A 24,692-nucleotide genomic window follows, 5' to 3' on the forward strand; every position below is an offset into this window, starting at 1 on the left:
GTAGCAATTTATTGAAAATGTCAGAAGTAAACTAACAACAGAATTAGTATCTGACCTTTAATTAAAAATCTTTCCCTTTTGACAACTTTACTAGTCAGCATAATTGAACAGCAATATACAGCCACACTTACTCATAAAAGATTAACACTAATTTTTGTTCCTTTCCACATTTCATTTTTTTTAAATATTCACAAGTTGTGGAAGGATATTAGGAAAATTCACTATAACCCTTATATTTGACAATGGTTACTACCTCATGGTATTTGCAAATGGAAATTGCATAATAAAGAAACATAATGTCACAGTGTGAGTATCCTTAATTTTTGATCAACAATTTGAAAAACTGCTGCTGATTTTTTATTCTTGAGGACTGTAGGGGGAAAAAAGGTCACAGCACAGTTAATTTATTTAACCCAATGTAGATGAAATTGAACTAAAAATAATGATATGCAAATGTAAATATTTTAATGGAAGACTGATAACAGGTAAGTGTAACTAAACTTTCTGAAAGATTACAGATCACATGCCAATTTATTTTTAGGAAAAGCCAATACAACAACAGACCAGATGCTGTGAAGCCAACTGTATTTCTCATCAACTAAGGTACTTACAGCAAATCTCTAAAAAGAAGTCTTGAGTGCAGCTGTGAACATCTCTTATGATTAACTATTTTTAAATACAAATATAGGACTAAATCCTGCCTTCTACCAAGATTTATGAAACTTTCTAGTGGGTAATGGCCCTGTTTTGAAAAGCAATGTGTGGCAATTTATGGTTTCACTATATGTATATGTGGTTTTGATACAAATCCAGGTACTACCCTCTACAGCTTTGACTTAAATATGCAGTGTTTATGTTTTACCTTTTGAAGTTTATTTGTTGCAATTATGCTTGGATAGAAACTGACATGTCTGTATGAGCCCTTGTCAGCAAAACTGCTGAATACTGACACTGCTTTCATTTGGAGCTTGTGAAAGTTTTACTAAATGAGACCATGTATAATCTGTGCTTAGTCTAATCAGAAGTGCAGTCCTAGGTCATGCCCTCAGTGTGTCCATGAGTCCTAATTTATGCTCTGATATTAAAAAAAAATGAATATCAGGTAGATACCTGAGCTAACGCAACATTAAAATATTCTATGGAATTAGAGATTGCTGATTGCATTTATATTTTGTATAAAGTTAGAATGCTTTTACTGAAACCATTTTCAATGAAAAAATGAAAAACCTTATTATTTCACCCTGTTTTCCAACCAGTTCTTCTATTTATTACAAACTGTTTTATAGATTAACAATGTTTGTTGACTGGGGGCTTTCAGAGCATATATTTGTTTTCTCACATAAAACTTAGTGCCAGATGTCACACAATTTTAATTACAGTAAGTTCTCAGATCACACACAGGATATTTTTTTAAATTTTGAAAAAGTCATATGTTAAAAAAAAAATCGAAGAGTATTTATGAAAGGTATATGAATGGTATCTCAAGAACCAGAGAGCTTCTTCCCACAGAATGAGATTCACCTGCTCAGGTGCAGTTTACAGATATGGAGAAAATGCAACAGGGTATATAAAAGTAATTCAGTCTCAGTAGTGAGGGGAAAAAAAGCTTCAGAGCAAAAATGCCTGAGAATTCCAGATATCCAAGACCAGATGACTGCCAAATAAATTGTGTTCCTCTATAGAATTTCTAAAATTCATGCTTTTCTTTCCATTTTCTTGGCTAAATTACTTCTCCATGTTTGGTCATCTCCCAACTCCAGTATTGCAGCTACTTCTTTTTCTCTCTAGCGTCCCAGAGTCACACCTTCCTCTCTGTCACTCTATCAACAAAATTTTGCCATTAATATAATCTCTAACATGCCACTTGGACCATGCCATTAGCATCTAGTTTCCTTCCCCTTACCTTCTACATAAGTGCAGGATTCTTTTATTTACTTCAGGTCCGTCTGTAGCTGATCTACTTATGGCTCTGCTTTTCCAGCCTTCCCTTAGTCTCTTGGACACTTCCATTGGTTTCTGTGTTTTCTTTTGTGCTGTTATAGATGCAACAAACTCCTTCTTCTGTTGCTATAAGGTTGCATTCTTCCTTGAAATATTCCTAAAGGCTCAGTTCTTCTGTTACTCTTACCAAGTCATTATCAACCTCATTGAAAAAACACACACACTTATTTTATATTTTTAAGGCTAAACATTGTATAATGGTTGTGGCCCTCCCACACATTTTGTTTATTTTCTTATCAATTGCTTTAATTGTTCATTTAGGCCCTTTTACAGCAAAGGTCTTATATATGGGTATGTCTACACTACCCTCCTAGTTCAAACTAGCGGGGTAATGTAGGCATACCGCACTTGCAAATGAAGCCCGGGATTTGTATCTGAATTTGAAGCCCGGGATTTCCACGAGGTTTACCGGTAGTTCGGAATAGGAATCCTAGTTTGAACTACCTAGTTCGAGCCCCGTGTAGCCGCGCTGCCCGGGGTTCGAACCAGCGGGATTTTAAAAATGGCGGCTCCCCGCTTATGCAAATGAAGCCCGGGAAATTCAAATCCTGGGCTTCATTTGCAAGTGTGGTATGCCTACATTACCCCGCTAGTTCGAACTAGGAGGGTAGTGTAGACATACCCCATCTGTGGCAATAATCCTTCTTTTCCTTGCCTGCCTCTGCACTTTATCTGAGGCCGCCATGGTAATACGAGCCTCAGATAAAGCATTCCCCTATCTGCCACAGCTCAGCAGTTAGCCTTACCCTTATCAAAGGGTTGTTCATACCCTCACTGTCTCTAGCTTAGCAGGACAGACCTACTTGGCTAGTCCTCTGAAGCTTTCTAGCTTAGCAGGCACTTAGTGGAAATGCCTTTCAGGTAGCCCTGAAATGGAATCAGCAGATTCTAACTGAGGCAAGGTAGCCCTGTCTCAGCTGATCCTAATCTGCCTATGACAACACCTTTTTAGCTGATCCTGATATGACCTTCAGTAACCCACTTCTAGTTAACAGGGGAGTGGGCCTTTTACCCTTGGAGGGCTGCCTTTTCCCACTCTGTTGCAGCCATCTGGCCTTTGTCACACACCTTATGAAGACTCATCCTGTTCAGCAAAGAATTTAACTATATCCTTGAATTCAATCTGAGATCATCATAAAACAGCAACAAAATAAAACTTTAAAAAATATTTTCATTGTTATTTAAAAGGTAACATCCCTCACCACCCAAAAACACTCAACAAACTGTTGTTCCTCCTTAACCCGCCTCTCCCCTTCCTCCCCCCTCCCCCCCGGACAATTAGGCTGTGTCTACATTGCACACTTCTTGCACAACAACAGCCGTTCTTGCGCAAAAACTTGCTGGCTGTCTACACTGCTCGCGCATTCTTGTGGAAGTAAATTTACAGTATATCGTTGGAAAACAGGGCTTCTTCCAGAAGAGTTATTCCTCTCCCCATGAGGAATAAGCCCTCTTGTGCAAGAGATCTTCCACAAGAGGGCAGTGTAGACAGGCAACATGAATTTCTTGCACAAGAAACCCCTATGGTTAAAATGTCCATCAGAGCTTTCTTGCGCAAGAGGGCATCCACACTGCCATGGATGCTCTTGTGCAAAAGCACATGGTAGTGTGGACATGCTCTTGTGGAAGATTTTTTGCATAAGAACTCTTCTGCAAAACAGTTCTTGAGCAAGAAGCCTGCAGTGTAGACGTAGCCTTATAGTAATGTAAGGAAATAGGGAATTAAGGCTACCACTCCATCATTACCATTCTGTGCTGGTGCTGGAACAGAATACTATCTTCAAAATCAGCTGCACTGCTATACTGAAAAGTAATGTAATCAAGAGTGTCAGTCTTAAATCTGAGTTTCCTTGCTGAGGTAGCCTGTTCTTTTATGTTTTATTTAACATGATGCTTTTTCTGTATAGTTCATAAACACAGAGAATGTACTGTAAGTGCTTTTTTATACATCTGTATATAATAGCCCGAGGTTATTAATCTAACTGGGCATTTTGTAGGTACTTCATCTGAATTGTTCTTTAGAGTCACAGGCATTTGATGTTTTATAAAATGAAGATTTATCTAGTCAGCTGGATTAAAGAAAAGGAGGGGGTTCAGTATTCTCATGAGCTCATTGCCTAAGAGCACCTGGGAATCAAACATCTGATCAAAGCTGTTCTACACGCATGTAGATCTAGTTTTTCTTGGCTGAAAATCATACACGTATTAAGTGAGATTTTTCCAGTTTTTGCCATTCCCACCTGATGTCATCCTCCAATCTGATAATTCAACTTTAACCAATGAGAGAACATTATTCACAACAGGGATTTAATCAGGGAAGGCTTTCTCATGGCATTTTCCTCCCTGCAGACATTTCTCAGTGCTGAGCACATTAACATTTTCAGAACCCATGAACAGCTGATGACTAGAATTTTTTTGCATGCAAATAGTGGGCACAGTCTGCTTTCAGTGCGCTGATATGAGTCTCAGCTATGAATCTTCTCATGACTTTATTTAAAGCGAACCCAGATACTTGCTTTTCCTTGAGCATATTTCTCTAATGTACTCATGTATCATGCTTTCATAGTCTGTTGTCCTGGGATTTGATTTTATGGGTGACCTGTACAAATGAGGAACCTATAGTCAATCTGGATGTTTGAATAAAATAAACAAATGCTACAAGTAGTGGAGGACAAGTTTATGGATGTGGTTTTTGTTGTTTTTGCATTTTTTATATAAATCTAGCATACAGAGGTTGAATATGTTTTGAATGAATTGTGTGTATCGGCTTGCATCGTTTGTGATTGTGGACTTTTCTTTGGCATTCCTAAATAGTTGTCTTAACACTAAAAGAATCTTGTAGTTTCACTTAAAATAGGCTGAGTAAGGATTTAATTGAGATTTGACAGGAAGGTTACGTTAATTAAATGCCAGAAATGTTTGTAATATTTGCTATTTAAAACGTAATACAAATAAATTTATTCCTAAACATTTAATTATAGCTTTTGTATAAATCTAATACTAATTGGTTATTAAAGTATATTTCCAGAGATTTAATAGCTGGAGATATTTTTGCAAACTATATATCTATTACGCAAGTAAGTTTCCATAAATATTGTTAAAGTTTAAAATACAGTTTACCTTCCAAATGAGAAATATATAGTCAGTTGGTGCATGGTCTCTAAAGAGTAATTTAACTATTTAATTTAAATTTGAGCATAAGACCTGTCTTCATTTTCACTTTTCTTTCCACATGACAGTTTCCTGAAAAACTTATATTTTTAATACTCCTCTGTGTCTTTAGGTCTGTGCTGTCACTTTGTACCAACTTTAGACTGATTCAGAAAATATTTAGTCAGGTGCATAACTTTGACACAAAAGAGTGAAGTTATGTGCAGTGAGACCTCAGAATTCCACTTTTCCTTTTCAGATATTAAAATAGTCCTGTTAAACCTTGATGCGGCTCTTCCATTATATTTGATTACAATTTTGTCAAGAGGAACTGAACACCAGTGTTCCACCCCTTCTTTGAGGCCCCACTTACTGGTCTCTCTATCCATTGTTCTCTCTTCCCCACTCTCACTTTCACTAGGCTTGGACAGGGTGTTGGGGTGTGTGTGTGTGGTGGCGGGGGGGGGAGGGAAAGGAATGAGAGCTCTGGTTGGCATTGTGGAGCCACAAATGAGGCATTTAGAGTGTGGGAGAGGACTCTAGCTTGGGGTAGGGGTATAGGTTGAGTGTGTGTGCCTGTGTGAGGTTCTGGATGGTGGTGTGGGCTCCAGGCTAGGGCAGGAATTTGCATGATGGAAGGGGGTGAGGGCCAGGCATGAGGAGTTTAGAATGCACAAGGGGGCTTTGGGCCGAGGTCCTTGCAACTCCCATTGGTGTGGTTCTGACCAATGGGAGCTATGGAGTGGAGCTGGCACTTGGACAGGGGTAGTGTGTTCAGCCTTGCTGTGCCTAGGGAACACTTCTGGGAGCCACTTGGAGCCAATGCGGGGGAGAAGGAGGGAGCCTGTGTTAAGCACCAGGCCCCCGTTACACTACTGACAGAATTTGTAATGGCCTGGTGGGGCAATACCAATCATAGCTGCCAGGGTCCATTTTTGAACAGGTATTTCGGTTGAAAACTACACTATTGGCACGTCTACTTTCTTCCCATCCCCCTACGAGCCTCTGGAATGAAGGATTTGAGCTCCAATCCTTTGGAACGAAGGATTTGAACTCATCTTCTTCACCATCTTTTCTATCATTTTGGCCTCAATTTCCAAACCATCTTTTCCACACCAGGGACTTAAGTCATGGCTTGTCTCTAAGGCTACATCTAGATAGCAGTGCTATTTTTGGGATACTAGAAGTATCCTGAAATAGCTATTCTGCATCTTTAAACACACCCATATTTCAAAATATATATATGAAGTAACAGGTGCGCTATTCCAGCATTCCATCAGGGTTGAGAGACTTTTCGGGATAGTGCTTTATTTTGAAATTTGGCACTGTGTAGACCGTGCCAAATTTTGAAATAAGCTATTTCAAAATTAGATTGAACTGAGAACGCAATTTGCATAGCTCAAATTGCGTATCTTATATCGACCTAATGGTGCAGTGTAGATGCATCCTTACACTACAGCTACACTGTAGCCTTCTTCTGGAAAAGATTGTGCAAATGAAGCACAGTGTGGAATATTGCTGAGTTTCATTTGCATAATTAATTAGCAGCCGCTTTTGCTCAAGAGGGTTTTGAGCAATAAGGAGCTGTGTAGACCGCTCATTTTTGTGCAAAAACCTCCTCTTGCACAAGAGCCATTCTTCCTCATATTTTCAGGAAGAACGGCTCTTGCACAAAAGGGTTTTTTTGTGCAAAAAGGAGCCATCTACACAGCTTTTTTTGCGCAAAAGCCTTTTGCGCAAAAGCAGCTGCTAATTAATTATGCAAATGAAGTGTGGTAATATTCTACGCCATACTTCATTTACATAAGCTTTTGCAGAAGAAGGCTATAGTGTAGCCGTAGCCTGTGTTTTGCTTGAGACTGAATTAAGCGATGACATGAGATCCTGAGTTACTATGACATTTGTAATGATACTCTGCAATATGTCTGAAGTTGTCACACTTTAGTTCTACTGAGTGAAATGGAATTGTTGGTTGCCAGACATCTCATGATGTATCACAGTACATTGAAAGATAATTAGAAAAATAACAATAATTTGGGGGCGGAGCAAACAGGTGGCAAGTCTGTGAGAGCAATAATATCTTATTTGCCAGAATATATATATAGGGAGGGTGAATGGATTGATTGGAACAGCAATTTTAATTAATTTTCAAAAAGATTCCATCTGAAATTTTACTCTTGCCCAAATTTTTCAAATTTGTTTTACTACTTTGAAGTATTTTTAGCATTTGCACATAGTGAGGTAAAAATGTTCCCTTGCATGCTGTACAACTGAGACTGCAACAAAGCAGAAGTGAATATTTTCATGCAGTAATACCCAAGATCAGACCTTTGAACAAACAAATGCATGGACAAAATAAGTTTTTTCCTGGGATTGTTTCCATTCATACACACAGTCATTCATTTTGTATGCATAAATCATGTGTGGTGCTGTATGTGTGCATTTTCAAGTATGAAAGGTTTTCAGTATTTATGTTTGATGCTCTCCTTTGAAGATGTGTCCATGCAATATGTATTTTAAGTTACCACATATCCAATGTTGTCATTTTAAGTGTATTAGACAGTCTGTCGTGAGATATGCTAAACAGCTATTTTATGCTCTTCATCTGCTTGGGCCAGAGATAGCAGTAAATGAAGCAGTAGCTATTTTAGTCAAACAGTATAGTCTATTATTTTGCACTTTGGGATGTTTCTGACATTTGTGATTATATCTAACTCCCTTTATTGCTGACATGAGATGAATGTATCTAATAATAATGGGAGTAGGACGTAATCAAAAGAGTACGTTTCTAGTTCAATAATGTGATTCATAGCCTTAGGAATCTGAGTGTTAATTTTCAGGTCAGGAGGTATGGGTTTAAAATCAATAACTGATTATATTAGAGACTTTCATCACTGTTTTGTTATGAAGTGATCATTTTGGAAACCAGATGAAGGTGGCTATTTTACAGAGTTAGTTATGGAAGGGTTTCCTGTTTTCAACTTAAAGAATGGCAGGGCAATTGTGTGATTTTCTTTGTCTGGATGCTCTCTTTCGAAGACGGCCTCTTTACATTGAAGAACGCCTTCTTTCGAAAGAGGAACTTTCGAAAGAAGGCGTTCTTCCTCGTGAAACGAGGTTTACCGCCATCGAAAGAAAAGCCGCGTTCTTTCGAAATAATTTTGAAAGAACGCGGCTTGAGTCTGGACGCAGGGGAAGTTTTTTCGGGAAAAGGCTACTTTTCCCAAAAAAAACCCTGAGTCTGGACACGGCCCAGGGCACCTCTGAGAGGCAATGCTTCCCCACTCACAAGAACAAAGTATAACATCTTGACTACACTACAAGGTTAGGTCAAATTTATTAAGTTGGATTTCTTGTCACCCGATTTTGTAACGTCAAAATTGCATGTCCCTACTGTGCAAGAATTCAACATAGTTTGAAGTTGTGCATCCCCATTAGAGGGACTGTCGTTGACTTTGGGAGTGATGCACTGTGGGTAGCTATCCCATAGTGTCTGTGCTGCTTTGCATTCTGCGCTATGCACGGTGGGACAAAAGCTGTGCAGTGGGTGGTTATGGGTTCATGTCATCATTATACCATATTGCACTTCTCTACTTCCTCCGCTGTTGCTTGAGATAAATGGGAAACAATCTTTTTTAGCCCTTTTTGTCCCTGGTTACCAGCCATAGCAGTGTGAGCATAGCCTCCCTCTTGGATCCTGTTGTGCATCAAAGCATTGTGATGTTGATGTGTACCTTGGTGTGCCTGATGGTGAAGTATTTTGAGAGCATAAGTCTTACACTCCAGGAAGAGGATGAGGAGGAATCTCCTCCATCTTGGGGAGCCATGGACATGCTATACAGGCAAGCCCTTGCACTGAGTGAATTGGAAATGCAGCCGGCATTCGATCCTCTGGGATTCCCCTGCGCTGGGGGACGTCTTGGGAGGGGGAGAGTACGTCTGTGTGCACCGTGAGGCAAGGTAGGCCTCTTTCCTTCTTTGGGGAGGGGGAAGGAGGCCCCGCCCCTGACCCTGGCCCCGCTTCTCAGCCTTTTGGCTGGGATGGAGAAAAAAAAATAAGGGGGAAGGGATAGCTCAGTGATTTGAGCATTGGCCTGCTAAACCCAGCATTGTGAGTTCAATCCTTGCAGAGTCCATTTAGGGATTTGGGGCAAAAATTTGTCAGGGATGGTATTTGGTCCTGCTGTGAAGGCAGGGGACTGGACTAGATGATGATGATTCAAGGTCCCTTCCAGTTCTAGGAGATAGGCAATCTCCATTAATTAATTAATAGTGGAAGGCCAGTTCTGGTGCTGTGACACAAGCATAGACTGCATAGTACTGCAAGTATGGAATGATCAGCAGTGGTTACAAAACTTCTGAATGCACCAGGCCACTTTCATGGAATTTTGCAAATGGATTTTCCCCATCTTGAAGCATAGGGACACCCAAATAAGACCTGCTCTGACAGTGAAGAAGCACTTGGCAATTGTCCTATTGAAGTTGCGGTGAAAGTCAAGCCTCTGTATTTACAAGATTCCAACAAATCCCTTAACTCTTGTAGAAGGAGGGTTACAGAGATGCTGGAATAGTGCACCTGTTATTTCAAAATCTATGTTGAAATAATGGGCACTTTTAAAGCCATGGAATAGCCATTTCAGGATACTGGAAGTATCCTCAAATAGCACAGGTGTCTAGACATAGCTAAATTAAGTTGATTACAATGAGCAAAATACTACTCCATCTGCTGAATACTTAATAAATCTAGCAAAGCAGGAACAAACTGTCAGCATGAATTCCACATCCCGTTAGCATAACAATATTGTTTGCTGAGCTCTAAAAATGAAAATATATATATATATATTTGCAACCAAAATACATGAAACTATCTGTTTTAAAATGCAAGTACTATAGAATAATTGCCAAGTTTTAAAACTCATATTAGAAAAAAGTAACAACAACTTTTGCAGCTAGTAAGAAGTCCGTTTGTTATATTGGTGAGACAATAAAATAAAAGATCTATGCGATAAATACAATTTTTTTTAAAAAAGCTAACGCCAATATTCATTACAAAAGAGGGTTTTTTTACAAAGTTGTTTTGATTATAAGAAATGACTTGGACATTTAAAAAATATAGTCTTTCATTTTTTTAATATAGTTTTGTTACATATCCTTGATAGCTTTTGCTGACATTCAACAAGTTCTGAAGTCCTGGAATTCTCTTGATGGTAATTTCTATAGTGTGGAGACCAAAAATATGTTAAATGCTTCCAGTGCTCCAGCCCTAAAGCAACATTCTACAACCAGATGATTCATATAAAGTTGCTTCCCAGAAGATCATGCTCTAGTATAGAAAAAAAAACTTTTTTAATATCAGATGTTTTCATACGAAGCATCTATTTTGAAATGTTCATAATTTGGTAAAATGTCATGTTACAGAAACTGCAAAGTACTTAAAAAATAATTAGGACTTAGTAAGCCAATTAAAAGAAAAGGCAGTCCCTCCAGCTCCTTGACTGGGAGGCATGTGTTAGTAAAAACAGCAGAGAAGAGAGAAAGTGGAAGTAACTACTGGTTCCCAAAGGTACTAAAATTGATCCGAATGAAAAACTACCATGTGGCATATTGGGCCACACATAAAGCTGCATGCACAGTACCTGTCTCCTAGGTGTCTGATTTTTCTATTTGCTAGGTAGCTCAATGTGATCCTTATTTTCTGATTATTGGAGTAGGGAGGAAGAGGTTGTACATGACACCTCATTTATAACATACTTGAGCTACTCTATGACTGAGTTACTTCCATGGGCTGGAAGATTTTATTAGCTGGAATAAAATAGGCAAAGCTAAAGCACAAGGGAAAAATACCCATTTTCCTCAGAATAGCCAGTGTCTCAGTAAGGGAGTACTCACACAGGCTATGGCTCGAATCACAAGACGTGTGTGTGTACTCAGGCTCAAATCCTTAATGCTAATAGATATTTGATTATTTATACAAACTGGAATAGGACCAATAGGAGAGACTGAAAGCCCCATCCCCAAATAGCCTATAGCAAGGATATGGGAGTCCTGGTTTCTGGCTGCTTCTCTGACTGATTTTAGATTGGAATCTAACTCACAAGAAATTCTCTCATGAGAAACCTTTCCCTTGACAGATTTGTTAAAATTGACCATTTCCCACAGAAAATTTCAGTTTTGATGAATCCCAATCTAGACACTATTAATGACTGCTTCTTGGAGTAGCTAGTCCTGGAATCCACAAAGGAAAAGTTAATTCTTGGTTGAGTCCTAAGTGGAGCACAGGATCTTGTCCAAGAGGTAAATATAGCCAAATAGCTTTGTAATAGCAGTCCTAATATAATGTAATTATATCACCCGTGTGAATACCAAAGAAGCCCACCACAGTCATTTAACTTCAGAAGAGGGAAATATACAAAAACAAGGAAGCTTGTTAAATGGAAATTAAAAGGTACAATCACAAGTCAATTGCCGGCAACCTTCATGGAAACTTTTTAAAAACACCATAATAGAGGCTCAAATGTAATGTATAATGCAAATTAAAAGATATAGCAAGAGGACCAAACAAGTGCCACCATGTCTAGACAATGAGGTAAAAGATGTGGATCATTGTAAAAAGGTATCCTTTAAAAACCCTTCTGAGGAAAATAGACAGCAGCATAAACACTAGCAAGTCAAGTACAAGTAAAAGTACAAATAGGCAGGCAAAAAAAAAAAAAAAATTTGAAGAGCACCTAACCAAAACCTTTTTTTAAAAAAAAGTACATCAGAAGCAGTAAGCCTGACAAATAATCAGTGTGACCACAAGATGCTTGGGGTACTAAAGGCACAAACAAAGAAGATAAAGTCAATGCAGAGAATTCTTGTCAGTCTTCACTGCAGAGGAGATGAGATTCCTACACCTAAGCCAAGGTGATTGATCTAATGAACTGATCCAGATTCAGGTATCAATTGAGAAAAATTTTGAATTAATTGATAAATAGTAATAAGTCACCAGGATCAGACAGTATTCACTGAAGAGTTCTGGAAGAACTCAAATATGGAATTGAAGAACTATTATCTATGGTATCTGCATGATTGTGCGACAAAATGACAAATGAAGTTCAGTGTTGATGCAAAGTAATGTACATTTGAAAACGTAATCTCAACTATACATACAAAATGATGGGCTTTAATTAGCTGTTACCACACAAGAAAAAGATCTTGGAGACATTGTGGTTAGTTCTCTAACAACATCTGTTCATGTGCACCAGTAATCAAAGAAACAAACAGAATATTCTGAACCATTAGGAAAGGGATGGATAATAAGATAGTAAATATTATAATACCTCTATATAAGTCCATGGCATGCCCATGCTTCAAATCTGTGTAGAGTTCTGGTGCCTGGTCTCAAATAACATAATATAATTGGAAAAGGTACAGAGATGGGCAACAAACATGAAACCGTTTCCATATGAGGAGAGATTAAAAAAGAGGGTGGTGAGTAGGTCAATTATCACTTCTGGTCCAGCTTGTGGAACAAGAGATGGAAAATATTTCCAACTCCAACAAACTATCCCACCCCACAATTGCTGAGATTCTGTTTTCACCACTTCCCTTTCTCCCCTTGTATTTCCCCTGTCTTCACTTTTCTCTGTTCCTTTCACTCTTCTTAGCACCCCTCTGAGTCTCCTGCAAGTCTATCACCTATAAACGTACCCTTACAAACATTTGAAACCTTCTGTCTCTTCATATTCAGAAATGCAGTAGTTAGCAAGCATTGCTTTTTAGAATGATAGACTTAACACCCTGCTAAAGAGAATGAAGGAAATCCTCTTTGAGATGTTGTTCCAGCTTGTCTGTTTGCAAACTCTGGAATATGTTCATTGTCAGGTATTCTGAAAATTTTCTTTGGAATCGTAAATTCTGCTTAGAGGAGTGTTCCACTGAGTGCTCCGCTGTAGATCGATCTGCTCCCCCCCTGCAATTGTAATCAGAAATTTTTAGTAACAGTGTCTGGTTGAGTAGCACATGCACGATCCTCTCTTGCACTGCCGCTGGCAGTTACATAGCCGCTTGCAACTGACGCCCTAGCAATTTCTCCTTGAGATGGAGCACTTAGAAGTGTTTTTGTACTGTAGTTTTCTTTAATTCTAACTTAAATGCTAACTAACCATCTACTACCCTAGTTGCTAGTTAAATTGTTACTTACCATTGTTTATTTTCTGAAAAAGAAAAAAACACTGTTTTTCCACCTTATATTAGGAAATTGTTTCAGTGTTAGGATAACCATTAGTATAGCAGTTAGCTTCCCTCACATTTGAAAACACTTCTCAGGGGCATGCCAGCTCATTGGGTTTTAAATGTTGCCTCATGGGAAGACCGTCTAGCCCATTATTTTGTGGGCATTCATACGTACACTGCCTTGGTGAGAGGCACATTCCACAAAAGTGCTTACACTGCCACAACCCATCTAATTTACCTCCCCCCCATACTCCATCCTCTCTCTCCATCCAGCTTCAGGGACCCCTCTCATGAACATCTATTGTGACAGGAGGTAAACCATCTCACAAATCTAGTAACAGTAGAATTAGTACCAACACAACACAGAGGGAAGGAGTTTTATTTCCATTATTTTATAACTCAGAAAAAAAAAAGGAGGATGGAGGACCATTCTCAAGTTAAGAAGAAGACTTAACAAATTCATGAAGACACAATGATTAGGGATGGTCATGTTAGCAGCCATAATTTCAGCACTGGAAAGAGGGGACTAATTCTTGGCCCTCAACCACCAGGATGTACATTTTTACACAAGAATATTTGCATTACACAGGAGGTTTCTCAGGTTTGTTCTGGGAACAGACCATTTCCACTCCTTTGAGGAATATCCACTGACCCACAGGTATTTTCAAAAGGAGGTTACTCACCTCCGCAGACAAGGAGTCATAATATTCCTGTATTTGGGGGATGTTTACTCAAATTATTGACTCGAGAGGAGGCTTTAGAAGTTACCCAAAATACAGCAGCTCTCTTTACATGTCTAGACCTACAAACAACCAGATATCAACACCCATAACTGTGAAAAATTAGTGTTTATCGGGGCCTGCCTGAACTCTCTGGAGACTACAGCCAAACTGCCCAAACACCAATTTATCACTCTCGTGAATCTAATCACTATGATAAAAGCTAGTCCCAGGACACTGGCCAGGGCCTGCCTCCATAGGCTATGTGAAGCAACAATATTTATTGTCAAATATGCCAGACTGCACATGTAATGTCTGCAAGGTCGGCTACAGACACAGTGCATAGTCCACACAGACACAGCATAAAGAAATGTATCATAATGCCACCCAAAGGAAAAACAAACAAACAAACCTTCTTTCAACATTGGTGGATGTAGCCAAACAATATTAGCTTAGGAGCCCCCTTTCCACAAAACTTTCTGTTGATAACACTGCTGGAATTGCACGCAGTTTGTAATGAATGCTCACATTTTCTACCCGTGATCAAGGAAAAGGCCTTAAAGTTTTTCACATTTCTTGTTCGGGGTGAGTAGGAAGTTACATTCCCTAGGCCCAGAAGCTACACTACTGAATTGCTGCATCAGCCACAATGATGACATCTCAGCATCCTATCTGCCAGGATGCCAAAACACCACTGCAGAGGCACTGAGCAGAAAATTTCCCCAGACCCTGGGTGAGAAATAAATACCAGAGTACAATGGAGCATATTCAAACCCTCCTGATAGTCTCCACATGGCCCAGACAAATGTATTTTCCTTACCTCCAAAAGAGGGCTGTTTGCCCACCATGTACTCTTCCATTTACACCTCATTTCCTGTTTCAGGATGTAGGCCAAGTCCACCACCCAAACCTGGGAAGACGCCATCTCAAGGCATGACTATGCCAAGACAGCAAAATGACCATTTCATAAGAGGTACGGAATGTTCTTTTAAACAGTCTAAATATCATCTATGTGACATTTACACCTATACAAACTAAAGAGATTTGATACATGATGCTAAAATAGACAAATCACAGTGATTTCCTCTCCTTTACCACTGGTTCTGAATTATATGTTAGAATTAAAGAAATTGGGCCTCTCCATGAGCTCCATCAGAGTACACCTTGGAGCAATCATATTTCACCACAAAAGGGATCTTTGTCTAACTGACCACTAAGGCTATGTCTATACTCTTGCGCGAGAAATATGCAAATGAGGCTAAAAGTGTGGAATGTTGCCAAGCCTCATTTGCATACCTAATGAGCCACCATTTTGTAGAAGAGGCTCTTGTGCCAGAAGGAGCTGTTTACACTGCCCCTTCTTGTGCAAGAAAAACCCTCTTGCGCAATGCCGTTATTCCTGAAAATAATTGGCGTAGTGGCATTGCGTAAGAGGGTTTTTCTTACACAAGAAAGGGCAGTGTAGACAGCTCCTTCTGGCACAAGAGCCTCTTCTGCAAAATAGTGGCTCATTAGGTATGCAAATGAGGCTCAGCAATATTCCATTCTTAGCCTCATTTGCATATTTCTCGCGCAAGAAGCCATGAGTGTAGACATAGCCACTGGCTGTGTCTACACTGGCATCCCTTCCAGAAAAGGGATGCTAATGTAGCACATCGCAATTGCAAATTCCGCGGGGGATTTATATATCCCCCACGGGATTTGCATTTACATGGCTGCCGCTTTTTTCCGGCTTGGGGAAAAGCCGGAGAAAAGCGCCAGTCTAGACGCTATTCTCCGGAAAATAAAGCCTTTTCCGGAGGATTTCCTATTCCTACTTGAAAGGTGTAGACGTAGACAAGAAGCTGCCAGTGTAGACGTAGCCCTAGTGTGGTTGACTGTCCCATGCAGTGGCACCTAGACCACAGCAACAGCTAAGATCAAGAGACCTTTACAGCATGGACTAGAAGCTAGCTGGCTTTTAGCTCAGAGGGTAGAGGCTCCTATATTCAGCTCCAGAAGTCCTAGGTTCAAATGCACTTGGTTGGTAGTTACACTTGCAGATGATGATTAGCGGGCTCTATAGTGATGAATGCAATCTCAGACATCAGTTTTCAGGCTGCAAAGAACCTGTCTACAGTAAGATGGGAAGAATTGGGTCTCTCTGCCTTGCAGTACGTCTGCACAGAAGAGCTAAAGTCAGAATAACCTTTGCAACTTCAGCTACATCAATTGTATAGCTGAAGTTGAAATAGCTTAATTTGGCTTTAGGTGCTGTCTACACTGCAGGAAGTCGAAGGAAAAACACTTCTTTTGATTTCCCTTACTTCTCATAAAATGAGGATTACCCCGAGTTGGAGTAAGAAGTTCTCCAGCTTGACATTATTTCAAAATAAAGGCTTGTAGACACACTCTTTGTTATTTTGGAATAACTGATGGAATTCTGAAATAATGCTGCTGTGTAGACATACTCTTAGGCTACGTCTACACTGCCAGTTTTGCCGTGAGGCTGGGAGAGGCATCAGGTTCTTGCGCAAAACAGGGGTTTTGCGCAAAAACCCCCCTGTCCACTCTACTTGTTTTTCCGCAAAAACCCTTTGCATAAAAACAGTGTGCATACATTATGAAAATGAGGCATGGTGATATGCTAAACTGTACCTCATTTGCATACTCGCTGACGGCAAAACTGGCAGTGAAGATTAAGCTTTAGAGAGCAGCCTGATTTCTCCCTCCTACCCTCTTCTCACTTTTGGTTCTTGTGTTTTAGAGTTCTGTATTCTAACAAATAGAATAAGGCTTGTGTTGAAAGATTTTTTTTTAATGCTTTTAACAACTTCTTTTGTATGCTGTGAACTTAACCATTCCCAGGTAAGCTATCCATTCTGGACTTTTCCTAAAGTTGTTTGCAATTGTCTGGCAAACTCAAAATGGACAGCAGTAGGTCCAACAATGTTCTTTTTTCCTGCCGGGATGGAAGAGTCATAAACTCTTTCACTAAAACTGGGCAGAAATATTTTTTGCCCCTGAGAAAATTTCAGGTTTAAACTGAAATGACAAAACCCAATTTTTTAAGACCCCAAGTGTTAGGTTTTTTATTTTTCCAATGAGAAAGTGAAGCAGACACTTTGAGAAAAGCAGACACTTCAGTGAAAATTGTTGTTCAATCAAAGCCCCAGTTTTCCATCATGAAAATGTTTTAATGGAAACATTTCAACAAGCTCTACCTCTCCCTCTTCCTCTTTGAACTCATCTTGCTGAGAGTCCATGGAATCTTTCTCCTCTGAAGACTTCTGTGGAGAATGAAGGTAAGGGGAAGATTATCAAGCCATTTCCCATAGCTAACACTGGAGGCTAAGAGTGAGAATGGAAAGAGTTGTGAATCTCAGATTTGAATACGATTTGAAAAGCACCCATAGTGTACAGCAAACAAGAAGGCTATTGTAGGAGGACAGGAAAGTAGTTGTAAGAGAAGGAAATAAAGAGAAGTGGAATTAGCATGGCCAGTAACTAAACCAGAGAGTGGAGAGAAGAGAACAGGTAGCCAGGAGAACAGGTCAGTGGAACCTTGAAGATTACGGACTGAACTTGACAAGAAATTTGATGTAGAGCAGTGAAAGGACTGTGGGGGAGACTGTAGGGCTGAAGAATGAAATCACCCTTTTAAAGAATTATATCTACCCATGTGACATTATGTAATTCATGAATTGCGGCCCAATTTTTATAAATGGGATTTGGATTAATTTATTAGTAACCTGTTAAGAATTGCCCTTGAAGAATCTGTTGTTGTAACTTTTTAAATAACTTTTGCATATGTTGTAACTAAAACCCCATTTCAAATTTTGTACTGTCGTAAGTTTGTTTGAAGTTAGGTGTGTGTCTATGTAATCTCATTTAAAAAAGTGAATGCGTGTGTGTGTTTAGATCAGTCACAGAAGCCAGCCTGTCTGGGTGATCAGCTGCCAGCACCACCTTGATGGCCGAAAAACAATACAAGTGAGTCCTGCAAAGGAACCTACCCAAGAAAGAGAGAGACACAAAACCCCATCTAGAAAAGAAGATCAAAGTCAGCAAGTATTCCCAGTACCAGTTGCAGGTTATACAGTCAAACTCCAGTTAGTGTGGGACCTAAATATCTTCCTTGTTTTGTAATGAAAGCACAAGATAGAGAGTCAGGAAATCTGAATTCTACTTCCAGCTCTGTCACTGGCATGTTGTGTGATCCTGGGTATGTTACTTAGCAGGTGTGTCTTAAGTTTACCATTCAGTAGCATGGAAGTTTCAATACTTCCTTTGCTCACAAGGGAAAGAAGCTAAACTCACTAATATTTGTAAAGTACTTTGAAATCCTTGATTGAAAGGTGTTATCAATGCAGAATGACATTGTATATCCCTACACAGCCAAATCTAAATTAATCTGAACCTATTCAGTCGGCTTCTATTAGTAATCATTTTAAGTACAGAAATCTATACTCAACATAAATCATAATCTCCCAATCAGAACAATGCAGAAGCCAGTACCAGAGGAGATGTAACTATTTTGCATATCAGTTGATCTAGCTGGCCATCTGTCAAGGTGGGAATGGATATTTATTTCTGTAATAATTCACAAATCCTATGTCAGCAAACCTGACAGGTTGTCCTTGGCTTTGCAATCTATAGTATTGGCCTTACTCGTATTAAATTCTCCTTATATTACAAGATATGAGTTCAGAGTTAGACCTGAACATTTTTACCACATGGAAAACATTTGAATGGAGAGATGGAAAACATTACTTTACATTATTAATGTGATAGCAAAACCCAGAACAATTGAACACATCAGGTCTCAGTTAAAGCTGCAATACACAGTTACATGGATTCATTGGTGATGGTTTAATTATGACCAAAAAAGCTCATGAAGCAATGCACTTTTGTCTCATTCTCTTAAGAGCATTTCTTCTTGCTCACACATTACTGGATGTTGAATAGCTGATTTTGTGCCAGCTGGATTTTAATCTCTGCTTTTCTGCATCCAGGATGTCAAAACAATACTTTGTTTGGCCGACGTACACCAGGATTTGTAATCATAAATCAGGTTTGTTAGCACCAGTAGGACTGAACCTGAAACTGAGCAAGATTTTCCATGATTCTCTTGGGATTTTTGGTGAGAGCTGCCTTTATTTGCAGAGTTTACAGGGCTTATCCATCACAAAATGGAAATTTTAGTTAATAACTCTCTCAGATAATCTTATTTAATTAACAATACATTTAAAATAGGATATTTACAACCAACCTGTAGAATCCTTCCTATAAGATGTAAAACTACAACTACATGCAGATTCAGTTGTGAAATTATGCCCACAGGCCCACTTGCTTCAGTTGAGGTGCAATAGCTACTTTTTCCAGTTAAAGAAGACAACTGAAATTGTTCCAGGAATCCAGATTGACCAAATTATTATTTCTAATAATAAATCTGAATCAACAAACAAAACCCCCATGTGAAAATAGGTTCCTGTACAAGTAATCACTTTTCATCCTGGAATGTTGGTAATACCTGCATATTGATTCTACAGGCATATCACATGTGGTACACATTTTAAGAAACTTCACTAGGAAATTGAAGGCAGTAGTGTTGATGACTAATGTACAGAAAGAAAATGTGTCTTCCTCAACCTAAATAAGACAGTAAACTTACCAGAGTCCACTTGCCTTCGATTTTTGTCTCAAGCCCTCTGAAGATGGCAGATACAATCATCGCCCATTTTCTGCTGTAGACTTTTGTGTTATTTCAAATCCTTTACTATGTCCAGGTGCCCGGTGACATCTTTTGATATCCACCTTAGTTTTCTCAGAGTACCAAGTAGCTAAATAAAATACAGCTATGAGGAAACACTTCTAGTTCAAACCAACAAGCAAGCAAATACATGCACAGTGAATTTTTACAGGGGAAAAAAGTTTCCCAAAGAAAGCTAGTTATAAAAAAGTATGTGTGAAGAATTTCTCATTAACTAATTTATTTATTGTGTATATTACGTGCGTTTTAAACAGATGGCTCTTGCTTACTCATTCCTCGTACAAGGAATGTCTACAGTACAGGACAAAGTCGAATTAAGATATATAACTTCAGCTACATTAATTGCGTAGCTGAAGTCTAAGTAACTTAACTGGACTTTTGGCACTGTCCATACCGTAGGAAGTTGAAGGGAGTATACTCTCATTTTGACTTCCTTTACTCCCTGCGACCGGAGTGCCCCTCTTGGTTCGAATTAGCTTTCTTCACTAGATATTCTAATTTGAACCCTGGAAGATTGACAGCGGCAGCTTCGATCTTCCCTGTAGAGTAGACTTACCCTACGAGAATGTTAACAAAAATGTGAATATGTCAGAGACTAAAGAACTCAGCAGTTTTAATATTTTTTCTATAATTTGTGTTGCAAATCATTCCTATATGGGAGACTATTTCGTGAGTGATAATTCTTAGATATATGTACCAGGCACTAATGTTCCTATTCCATCAAAATGAAACATTTTGGTTGAGATTACTTCAGTGCATTGGTATAACAACGGCTTGAAGCCAGATGATAGGCGTCGCCATCAGTTCAGTTCTGCTTCTCTTCAGCATGAAAATTTCAAAGGTTTTGTTACTAATTATCTGGGGTGGGCTTTGAGCACACTCTGTCAGAACACAGTGATGCTATATCACTCTGTTGCTGTATGCATGACATATCCCTTGCTTAGTGGTGTTAATTTTAACATTAAAGATTTGTTCTTGCTGCTGTTTAGGAGCAAATGGAAAATGAATAGATAATCAGGAAGAATTATTTATAAAATAAAAGCAATGTTGGAAAAGTCACGTAGAGGAAAAACACAAACACTGATCATGCAGTTTAGTTGTTGAAAGACTTTGCTTAAACCAGTTATAAGATGAAGAAAAGTAAAGTTAGCATACTCCATAGTTCTGCAGCAAGCAGCAGTATCTATGAATGTGTGTTCAGCATGCGAAATGGAAGCTCCAGAGATTTCCTGCCTTTTTACCGATTTTCTTTGTCTTACTGTGACAGGGTGTTGGTTGTTGTGTGCAAGAGGCTTGTGACAGTCTCCCCAAATTAAAAGGGCCAGTCAGGGTATGTCTACACTAGAAAGTTAGTTCGAACTAACGGACGTTAGTTCGAACTAACTTTCCTATGCGCTACACTAGCGCTCCGTTAGTTCGAACTTAATTCGAACTAACGGAGCGCTTAGTTCGAACTAGGTAAACCTCATTTTACGAGGACTAACGCCTAGTTCGAACTAGCTAGTTCGAACTAAGGGCTGTGTAGCCCTTTAGTTCGAACTAGTGGGAGGCTAAGGCTTCCCAGGTTTCCCTGGTGGCCACTCTGGCCAACACCAGGGAAACTCTATTGCCCCCCTCCCGGCCCCGGAGCCCTTAAAGGGCCACGGGCTGGCTACTCACTTTGTGCCAGTTGCAAGGCTGCCAGCACCCGTGCCTGCACAGCCTGCACCTGCCACAGGATGAGCCAGCCATCCGAGGGCTCCCAGCCCTCCACTGCTCCCCACGACCAGCCTGGCGGCTCCCGGGAGCCTGCCCGGGGGCGCAAAAGGCGGGCGCCCGCCTGGTCAAGTGCGGAGATCGTGGACCTCATCGAGGTTTGGGGGGAAGCCTCAAATGTCCACGATCTCCGCACTAGCCACCGGAACGCGGCCGTCTATGGACGCATGGCTGCCAGCCTGGCCGCCAGGGGCCACCAGCGCAGCCGGGAGCAGGTGCGCTGCAAGATTAAAGACTTGCGGCAGTCCTACTCCCGGGCCTGCCTGCCAGAGGCTGACCCGGAGGCCTGCCCCCACTTCCATGCCCTGGACCGCATCCTGGGGCCTCATGCCGTCCCTGCCCCCCGGGACGTGATTGACCCCGGGGCAGAGGGACCGCTCCTGGACACCGAGGAGGAGGAAGAGGGCTCTGAGAGCCAGGAGCCTGCCGCCAGCCTTCCCAGGACCCGGGACCCCCGAGGCACCCCACAGAGCCGCTCGCCTGCATCATCAGAGGCCGGGGAGGCGTCCACCTGTGAGTACCCTCGTGTTCCCCTTATGTGTACGGGGGGCTGGGGCGAGAGGGAGCCCCGGGACCGTGCGCCTGGGCCTTGCCCACTACGGAGCAGCAGCTGGGGATCCTGCAGGGGCCCTGGCCTTGCAGAGGGGAGCTGGGTTTCACACACCTGGGCCCCTGGGGTAATTGACCGCTGGTCTTCTTGCACCACAGCTGCAGCACCGGGGACTGCAGGGCGCACCACACCGCCTGCAGCAGCCGCCCGCGCCCGGGCAAGCAGGACAGCCAGGAACCAGGAGGACTACCAGAGGCGGCATCTCCGGTTCCTGGACCGACAGCTCCGTCTCCAGGACCACTGGGTCCAGGAGGACCTCAGGCTGCGCCAGAGGAGTCTGGAGGCCCTGGAGGAGCAGGGCCGTGCCCTGCGAGGCCACCTCCAGAGCCTGCTAGACCGCTTTCCATTTCCTCCTCCCCCTGCTCCCCCTCTTGCTCCCCCTTTTGCTCCCCCTGCTCCCCCTCTTGCTCCCCCTCTTGCTCCCCCTGCTCCCCCTCTTGCTCCCCCTCTTGCTCCCCCTCTTGCTCCCCCTGCTCCTCCTGCTTCCGCTCCTGCTTCCGCTCCTGCTTCCTCCACACCCCCTGTCCTCTCTGCCCCCCCCTCCACAACCATTCCCCACCGACGCCCCCGGACCCGCAGTGTGGCGAGACGGGAGAGGCACCCAGACTCCCACCCCTGAGCTTTCCTTTCCCTTCCTCCCTTCCCTCCCCTCCCCTTCCAGCTCCCTCGTCCCAGGTTTCCCCCTCCCTTCTCCCACCTTCATTCCTCCCTCCCCCACCCCAGTTCTGTGAAATAAACAGACGTTTTTGTTGGAAAAACAGGTGTCTTTATTTGACAGTAGGTAGGGAGGGGAAAGGGGAAGGGGGGGGTAGGGTGGAAGAAGGCCCCGGTGGGGCATGCAGGGAGAGGTCAGTCCTCCTCCTCCTCCACCTGGAAGCTCTCCCGCAGGGCTTCCCGGATCCGGATGGCCCCCCGCTGGGCTTCCCGGACGGCGGCGGTGCGGGGCTGACCGTAGTGTCCAGCCATGCGGTCAGCCTCAGCCATCCAGGCTGGCAAGAAAGCCTCCCCCTTCCGCTCACACAAATTGTGGAGCACACAACATGCCGCCACCACGGGAGGGATGTTGTGCTCAGCCAGGTCCAGACGGGTGAGGAGGCATCGAAAGCGGGCTTTCAGTCGCCCGAAGGCCCCCTCCACCACGATGCGGGCCCTGCTCAGCCTGTTATTGAAGGCCTGGCGGGAGGGATTGAGGTGTCCCGTGTAGGGCTTCATGAGCCAGGGCTGCAGTGGGTAGGCGGCATCCCCCACCAGGCAGACGGGCATGTCCACGTCCCCGACCCTGATGTGGCGGTCGGGGAAGAAGGTCCCGTCCTGCAGCCGCTGGCACACGGAGGAGTTCCGGTACACCCGGGCGTCGTGTGCTTTGCCGGACCAGCCCACATTTATGTCCGTCAACTGTCCCCGGTGGTCACACACGGCCTGCAGGATGACGGAGAAGTACCCCTTGCGGTTCACGTACCGGGACGCCTGGTGTTCCGGGGCACGGATGGGGATGTGCGTCCCGTCGATGGCCCCCCCGCAGTTGGGGAAGCCGAGGGCGCCGAATCCCCGGATGACGGCATCCGGGTTGGCGAGGCGGACCACCCTGCGGAGCAGCACCCGGTTGATGGCCTTGACCACCTGCGGAGAGAGACACAGCAAAGCGTCAATCAGTGGGGCGCCCGGGTGGCTGGGAGCGTGCGTGCCCTGGCAGTGCCCCGCGCCCCACTCCCGGAAGCAACCCCCCTGGCGGCGTGTAGTACGGCCGGGACAGCCCGACCCCTCCGGTGCGGGGCGCCTTCGCCTCCTCCCGCCCCCCCCTTTGTCCCTGGGGCGGCCCATCCCCTCCTCGCAGCCCCCCTCCCCCCCGGCTCGGTGGCCGACGAGCGCCGTACCTGCATGAGCACTGCTCCGACAGTGGATCTCCCCACGCCGAACTGGTTCCCGACGGATCGGTAGCTGTCCGGCGTGGAGAGCTTCCAGAGGGCGATGGCCACCCGCTTCTGGAGGGGGATGGCGGGCCTCATGCGAGTGTCCCTTCTTTGCAGGGCAGGGGCGAGCCACTCGCAGAGCTCCAGGAAGGTGTCCCTCCTCATCCTAAAGTTCTGGGTCCACTGTCGGTCGTCCCAGCGCTCCAGGACGATGCGGTCCCACCAGTCGCTGCTGGTGTCCAGACGCCAGATGCGGCGGGGCACGCCGGTGCCGGGGCGCCGCCGCGGCTCCTCCACGGCCCCCAGGGCGGCCAGGCGGAGAGGCAGGGGGCTGACGTTCCCCAGGTGGTGCCAGGCAGCCTCGAGCCATTGCTGGCAGGCTTGCAGCAGCAAGTCCAGAACGTGCACCAGAAGGTGCAGGGCGAGCCGTGGCTCCATGTTGCCACCTGCGGCGGTCCCCCCCAAAGGGAAGCACCGACACAGACGGGCACAGAGACCGACGCTTTGCTGTCCCTCGGCGAGGTTGGCAAGCAAGCAGGAAAAGCTGAGAACCGGCTGTCCAGGGGGGTCCCTTTAAG

The 24,692-nt window shown here is 43.0% G+C and overlaps 1 long non-coding RNA gene across 1 annotated transcript; it reads left to right on the forward strand.

The window, feature by feature from the left end:
• Positions 1 to 538: 538 nt before the first annotated feature.
• Positions 539 to 21,161, forward strand: LOC149524554 (uncharacterized). Its single transcript, XR_016349467.1, has 3 exons — positions 539 to 603; positions 14,971 to 15,060; positions 17,988 to 21,161. It is a non-coding gene; the product is annotated as an uncharacterized LOC149524554 (long non-coding RNA).
• Positions 21,162 to 24,692: the final 3,531 nt, after the last annotated feature.

Source organism: Pelodiscus sinensis, chromosome 4, assembly GCF_052426305.1.
Source record: "Pelodiscus sinensis isolate ZL-2025 chromosome 4, ASM5242630v1, whole genome shotgun sequence".
NCBI classification, from domain to species: domain Eukaryota; kingdom Metazoa; phylum Chordata; order Testudines; family Trionychidae; genus Pelodiscus; species Pelodiscus sinensis.